Source organism: Macrobrachium nipponense, chromosome 19, assembly GCF_015104395.2.
Source record: "Macrobrachium nipponense isolate FS-2020 chromosome 19, ASM1510439v2, whole genome shotgun sequence".
NCBI classification, from domain to species: domain Eukaryota; kingdom Metazoa; phylum Arthropoda; class Malacostraca; order Decapoda; family Palaemonidae; genus Macrobrachium; species Macrobrachium nipponense.
Genome location: NC_061088.1, coordinates 67,918,078 through 67,925,892, shown reverse-complemented (window position 1 = coordinate 67,925,892; position 7,815 = coordinate 67,918,078). Strand labels below are relative to the sequence as shown.

General features: G+C 36.4%; 1 non-coding gene across 1 annotated transcript; it reads left to right on the top strand.

Moving 5' to 3' along the window:
• The first annotated feature begins 2,984 nt into the window (after positions 1 to 2,984).
• Positions 2,985 to 3,057, top strand: Trnav-aac (transfer RNA valine (anticodon AAC)). The gene has a single exon. It is a non-coding gene; the product is annotated as a tRNA-Val (tRNA).
• The last annotated feature ends 4,758 nt before the right edge of the window (positions 3,058 to 7,815 follow it).

The following is a 7,815-nucleotide window of genomic DNA, read 5'->3' as shown; positions in this document are numbered from 1 at the left end:
ACTTATGTAAAGGGTTGAAATAGAATGGACGGGTGTTTATTATTGCATAAACCTTTATCAGAATTTCTATTCCATCGAATTATCATTCCTTATTAACCAACACAGAATTATCCGAGGCACAATTTGTGGTTACTAGGTTATTCTGGGAACAATAGTGTGTAGTTTTGCGGAATAGCGACCATAAAACCAGTATTCTCAAAACTTGGCCAAGACTCAGCAGATGGCCTTCTAACCGTCTTTGGGTGGTTCCTTTGATTCAGGGTATACTAACAAAAACTTTATTTGCTACTTTATTATATATCCATTATTGTTTGTTTACTGGTTGGATGTTATTTTACTGTGAATTACGAGATTCAGTTTTTCAATTAATTCTTATAAAAATAGTGTTATTTACTATTTGTCATCAGTGCATCCATTGTTATAAACTGTTTATATGAACTATTTCGGTCATCATTATCCACTATAGTATAACATTTTTATCCATATTTTTCCGCAGTTTCTTATTCCATAACAGCGAATCCTCAACAACAATCAGTCCAGGGGAAAGCCTAAGCAGATGAATAGAAAAAAAATCAGGGCTGAGGATATCAATTGGTAACATTAACGATACATTTAGAAGGGTGATAAAGTGATAAAAGCAGAGATGTAAATAATAAATAAAAATAGGGTTACGGTTATTTCAAATGTTACAGGCTAAATGAGTGAAGAATCGATTATGATTATTAACTTCATACCATGTATTACTGGCACATGGAACTCATTTTTTGGCGTTTCCTGAAAAGTCGCACATGACTGTTTTAATGCCACCTCTGAAAGACGTTCATTAACGAACACTTCTTTTATCGCAGTGACCATGAATGAATGAGTATACATGATTGAATTATGATGACCTTATGGAAGCCACAAAATGGGTCAATTTCCAACACAATAGTTAAAAGGAAACCGCATTTAGTAAAACCTATGGATTCTGACACTAGACACTTACAGAAAAGTGAGGGCGACAGCGAAAGAGGAAGGTTGTATCTACTTTCAAAGCAGAGTACAGGAAGTGAGAAGTTACAGATGCTAGTGAATGTATTAGTGCAAAGAAGAATTAATGCAAATAAAATCTAGTTAAAAGTTATAGGGTCTTTACAAAGAGGACACGATTGTGAACATCAATGATTATAAAAGGGAGCACTCAAAATTATCTGTAATGACTGCCACTATTTCAGATATTCGTAAATTAAGAAGGGAATTTTCACACAATGGGCAAGACAACAAGGGAAGCAGCATAAAGTAAAAGATATGGAGGGGGAAAAAAAGAACTTGTGAGGCTGCTTTTTTTTTTCCCCCAAACGAAAACATTGTTTCGAAATGAAAATCTGCGTATGAGTGAGAGAAACGGAGGGGGAGGGGAGACTTCAATCAACTACCTCATTACAAAACTTTTATGTCTTTGATATGCAAGGAATAAGTGAGACGATTAAATAGAAAGGTGCAAAAATCAGCTTTAAAATCATGAAACTACAAATAAGAATGATCGACCATAAATGACTGGTAAGTGAAACCGTTAACGTAATAATTACTAAATTAAATGTTTACCTAAAATAGGAAAAAGGAAGACAGACCAATAAAACCAGCAAAAAGATAATCGCATAAAACAACAGAGAGAGAGAGAGAGAGAGAGAGAGAGAGAAAATATCACTGACAGAATTGAAATTTTTAGCCTCATAAATCAACTTTTTGACAGGACGTCTAGGGAGAAAGCTGTAAATTGTAAATTACGCCCCCTTTGTGTATTATCAGAGCAAAAAATCTCCCTTTTTCCTGTAATCACCGTAATGTGGATAATTATATATTCATTGTAATTACAGTCTCATTTCGGTATCATATAAAAAAGGCGAAATCATCCTCCTGTGGACCGAATGGGTGTGGTCAGCCAGTGTGCGCACGCGCCGGCGCGTCTATATTATGTCATTTATAAACTAATAATGACTTTATATAAATGAAGCATCAGTACCGTAATTCTAACGGCGTAAATGATCCTCATAATTAGCTAATGTTAATGATACCTCTCCCTCTCAAAGAATAATAAGGCATCATCACGGCATCAGTTACTTTTGTTATGACGTCAGGATGTGACGCGATCAATCAATCAAAAGCTACAGTCGCCAAACATCACAATTAACAGCTGAAATGTAATATATATATATATATATATAATATATATATAGTATATATAATATATATATATATATATATATATATATATGTATGTAATAGGGATTCATGAAGATATGGAACGTAATAAACATTTTGTTGTTTTACTTTTCCTTCGTGGCATTTGCCATTATTATATTATCATATATATATAATATATCTATATATATAGAATATATATATATATATATATATATATAAATATAAGGAGCCCATAAAAAACGCCACAAAATAAAGAGAGAAAATACTGTATTTTAGAGACTGCTGTCTCTCTCATCAGGTAGATGAAACTGAAGAGAGAGACATCAGTCTCTGAAATATAGTACTTTCTTTCCATATTTTGGCGTTTTTATGGGCTCTTTTTAATAGATGGAATTCTGTTGTAATAAAACATTTTTATAAGCCGTATATGTGTGTGTTTGTGTGCGCGCGCGCGCTGTATGTATATGTATATATATGTTGGTTACTCGGGAAAAAAAATGAATATATACCCCATTCTGGGAAATTACGTATAGAACACCTCGAACTATGCATGCCAAAGAGGAAACATCTCGTGCTAAGAAATAAAGGCGCGAGTAGGCGTTAGCTGCTCAGAGCAAGTGGGAGCCTGACCAGGTTTACTTGTAGTCTCACCAGGTGAGACGACGATGGGCTGAGACCTGGACCACGGCCACCTATAGAGGACCCGGTCTATTTAAGTTCTGTGGATCTTGCCTAGACAGAGAGAGAGAAAGAGAGAAAGCGAGGTGAATGATGGTGAAGCCTTAAGACTGTCTTTCGTGGTGCTCATGGTGTAGTGGTTATCACATCTGTCTAACACACAGAAGGTCCCAGGTTCGAGCCCTGGTGAGCACAGAGTTTTAATTTTTTTTGGAAGCTGCGCTTTCATTAACGGCGAATATCGCTAAGGTAAATCATAAACACTTTTACTTCTTGCTTGAAACCGCTAACATTTAAATTCAAGAGGCAATATACAGGGAGCGACAATATCAAAATCAGAATTACTATAATTTCTAGGGTAAAACACCTTTAGCCAACAAAATATCCGTTATGTATTAGAGGATCAATTCATATAATTTTTTTCAATTCATATAATTTTTTATCACCAAGATGATTACCTGCGAAAGATATTTACAATGTATTTAGTTTAGCACATAATTCTAAAATGATGATTCAATAATATATATTTGAACTCCAGGAAAAGGACCAAGTTAAGTCTTTCAACAATCGAACTAAATATATTATATATATATATATATATATATCATATATATATATATATATATATATATATCCCCTCATTTTTAACAACTTAACGAGATGACAGCTAAGGCTACCAAATCTTTGCTAAAGACTCCCCCCTTCCCCAAGGGAGGTTTTAGTCAAAATCCGAAATTCGAGGGTCGTTTCTATGGGGTTCATAACACCTCTTTTTCACACCCCCTCATTTTTTACAACTTTCGGAATTGACATATATATAGCAGAAGAGTTCCTATAGGTACAAACAGGCTCCTCACATTATGGGGGGGCCCAAGGCTTTCCGCCCTCTCGAAAACATTTGAAAGAAACTCCTTTTATAAGTTGTCAAATATTAGGTCTAGCAACAGACGATACACGATTACCACATTTATTATGTCCAAATTTCAAATTTCAGATTAAACAAAACTTTCTCTGGAAAAATAATAATGCGAAATTACCTACAAAAAAGGCAGAAAAATTAAGAGGACGAAAGAACAGCGACGGCAGTCGGAAGTAGAAACGAAAGAGAATTAAGCATACCAAGATAACGGAAGAACATAGGCACAGGTTTTAATTCTCGGCCGAGCGAGGAAGGAGCATACGGGTATCTGCTAACCTTGGTGAATTATGAACCTGGTAGTCAAGGCAACTAATGCATGTCGCATTTCGGGATGGTATGCATGGGGATACGGTAAATAGCTGCGTATGTACGTACGTGCGTGAGTATACACACACACATATATATAATCTCTATACATATATATGTACAAGTGTATATATTACATATACATAGTATATGCGTGTATGCGTGTATATGTATGTATGTATGTATGTATGTAGTATGATATATATATATATATATATATATATATATATATATATATATATATATATAATATATATATATATATGTGTGTGGGGGGCCAGTAGTTCAGTAGCAAAATGCTTCACATGCATTATCAAGTTTCGCTGTACAATTCCAAGAACCCAGCCCAGCAGTCGCGTACCAGTCAATGAATATCAACGTCACCCGGAAGAGAGGAAAAAAATAAATAAATCAACGTCACCCAGAAGGGGAAAAAAAAAACGAAAAAAAAGTAACTTCGCAAGAACTGAAAAACTCTAGCATTCTAATGTTAACCTTTCAAAAAACAAAAAAAGGAGAGAGAGAGAGAGAGAGAGAGAGAGAGAGAGAGAGAGAGAGAGAGAGAGAGAGAGAGAGAGAGAGAGAGAGAGAGTTAGTTTGGTACGTGCACCAATGTTAACAATAATCCATTCCGTAACACATATATATTATATATGTATATATGTATATATCTGTATATAGATTTGTGTATGTATATAATGTGTTAGTACGTGAGAGTGCGCCAGCTACTAAGAGTATTCATCAGCGGAGAGTTCAGGTCTTTGAAAAAATAAAGCACTCCGCAAAATAAGGACAAATTCGAAATAATGCTGTTTAAATATTATTATTATTAGCATTAACAACCTAATTGTAATAATAATTAAGTTACATAAATGGAAACACGTTCGACGATATAACGACACCTTAAACACTACAAAAAGATAGAGTAACGACATAATTTTAAAAAAATAATAATAATAACCAAGATTTTTTTTATCGCACCGCACAATTACCTTTTCTGCATATTAGAAATAGACAACGCACAGACACACACACACACACACACACACACACACACACACACACACACACATATATGTATATATATACATATATATTATATATATATATATATATATATATATATATATATATATTCTATTAAAGCACCAATATGAACGTTGTCGCAATTACCACACTGTAGGTCGACCACAACACATCCCAAGCGAGAAAGAGAAAAAAAGAAAAAAACTCCTCACTAACAAAACGCAGGCACAGACATAAAAACAGAAAACACACAACGGAATAGAAATCATAGGTGCAAGATCCATGGAAATTACACACCGGTCGAAAACAAAAGCAAACGCTGGCCGTCCCGTTCTTCTGTAGAAGAGGTAGGAGGAGTACGCTGCGGGAAGGGAAGGGGGGGATGAAGCGAGGGGAGGAGGAGGAGGAGGAGGATAGGAGGAGGAGGAGGAGGAGGAGGAGGAGGTCATCATCTACTGTCATAATCACTCTAGCTGGAGTATCGATAACATCACAAAACGTCCGGTACCCGTCAGGTAATTTAGCTAATTACAGGTACAAAACTGGGACCACCTATCACCTATCTCGCTCTTATCCCAATTCAACCCTCGCCATAAATGGTTCAGAGGAAAAGGAGGACTGGGGAGAATCAGAATTTTGTGGGGCTATGAGAGAGAGAGAGAGAGAGAGAGAGAGAGAGAGAGAGAGAGAGAGAGACCCCTAACCAGGGAAAGATCTGAGATTTTGAATTCAGGGCCAAAATGTTTTGCTCGTTTCACCTTCATGCACGACGAGAGAGAGAGAGAGAGAGAGAGAGAGAGAGAGAGAGAGAGAGAGAGAGAGAGAGAGAGAGAGAGAGAGTCATTTTCGAAATGAGCTTTTCCCCCCTTTCTCCTACTTGTTTTTCCTCTCTTGTTAGTATTTGAAAAGGAACGACATAGCGAGATCACACGATTGTTATTTTCCAAGACGAACGGAGGAAGAGGAGGAGAATGGAAAGAGAGAGAGAGAGAGAGAGAGAGAGAGAGAGAGAGAGAGAGAGAGAGAGAGAAAGTTGTTTTCAACTGCAAGGTTCCACTGGCAATTGCATCCCTTGAAAATGGGTTCCCCTCGGCAATGATAATGACGGCGAGAGAAGGCGAATGAAAAGAGACGGAAACAAAGGCGGAAATGAATGATCAAGGACGTAGTATATATCGGCAAGAGGGCATCGGGGAGGACTCTACAGAAGCAGTACTGCGACAAGAATTGAATCGGCTTGGCGCGATGTCTGAAAATTATGGAACATGCTTTTGAAACAATACTGACTCCGATTTACTTGGATAGACGATCGCTTTCGAGTAAGATTGAGAGAGAGAGAGAGAGAGAGAGAGAGAGAGAGAGAGAGAGAGAGAGAGAGAGAGAATGTTTACGACAAAAGGACTAATGAAAATGGAAAGGTCTGACAAAGGAGTGTACAGAGGAACAATAAAAACTTGAGCCACGATGCAATATAGTAGCTACTCGCGTAACAAGCGCTTAATCGCAAATTATGGCCATGAAATCTCCGGGTGACTCAGCGCATAACACACCTGTAGAGAGACAGATGAACAGACAAAGACTCAAAAGACTCTGACAACTCAAACTCTAAGAAATTGTGAACAAAGAAACCAACAACACAAACACTCACATATGATGGATATAGACATACAACACAAACGTGAGAAGTAATGGACAGTCGGCAGGAATACAAAACTTAGACATAAGGGAAAAGGACTCCACCCGAAACAGAAAAATAGAAGAAAAACAATAAAAAAAATTAAAAAAACAATGCACAGATAAGTAAAAAAAAAAATTGCGAAGTTCATTATATTTTCCAGTTTGATTTGAAATTTTATTTATCCCTTTCCAAAAATACAACTTAAATACGTACATACATATATACATATATATATATATATATATATATATATATATATATATATATTATATATATGTGTGTGTGTGTGTGTGTGTGTGTGTGAATCTTACTTTAAATTACCAACCCTAAACTTAACTAGTCTAAATCAATGCGAAGAAACAAAGAAAAAAATTAGAAACTCATCTTCGGTTATTACCGCCTGGCAAAAATATTTTTGCGGTTTACTTAGCAGGGCTAATTACACGCGTCATCCAGAAGGAAATTAGCGAGTCAAGAGATGTCAAACGCTGATCTTTATCTTCAGCAATAAAGTATTGTTTACTTGAAATTTTATGCATAAAAGTAGTTACCGGGAAGGAGCGGGCGGCATTGCTGCGGTTAGTTCTTTTTTATGTTGCGATAAAAATAAATAATAATAAAATGCGCAAGTGAATACCACACTCCACGGCAAAGCTTATTATTTTATCTCCTGTTAAAAACAAACTTATTTCTCGTCCATCTGTGTTTAGTCTCTCGCTGTGTTAAGGGGAGGTTTTCAGCGATTTTCCATTCGCTAAAAGGAGACAGACGAGCGGTGGAAATAAAAAGACGGCAACGCTAGTTGTCAACTCGCCGACCCTGTTGATGAAAAATGGCGCGATTGGTGGACACGGTGTTTAGGATCGTGACGTCATTTAATTATAGTGGTATCAACGTGAACGCGGGGAAAATCCGCCTACTTTTTTCATAAAATTATAACCAAACATAAAGCTTGCGAAGTCTTGACCAGCATGTTTGTGCAATAAACCCACTCCGCTTAAGGATCATCTTGAAACTTCGTCGC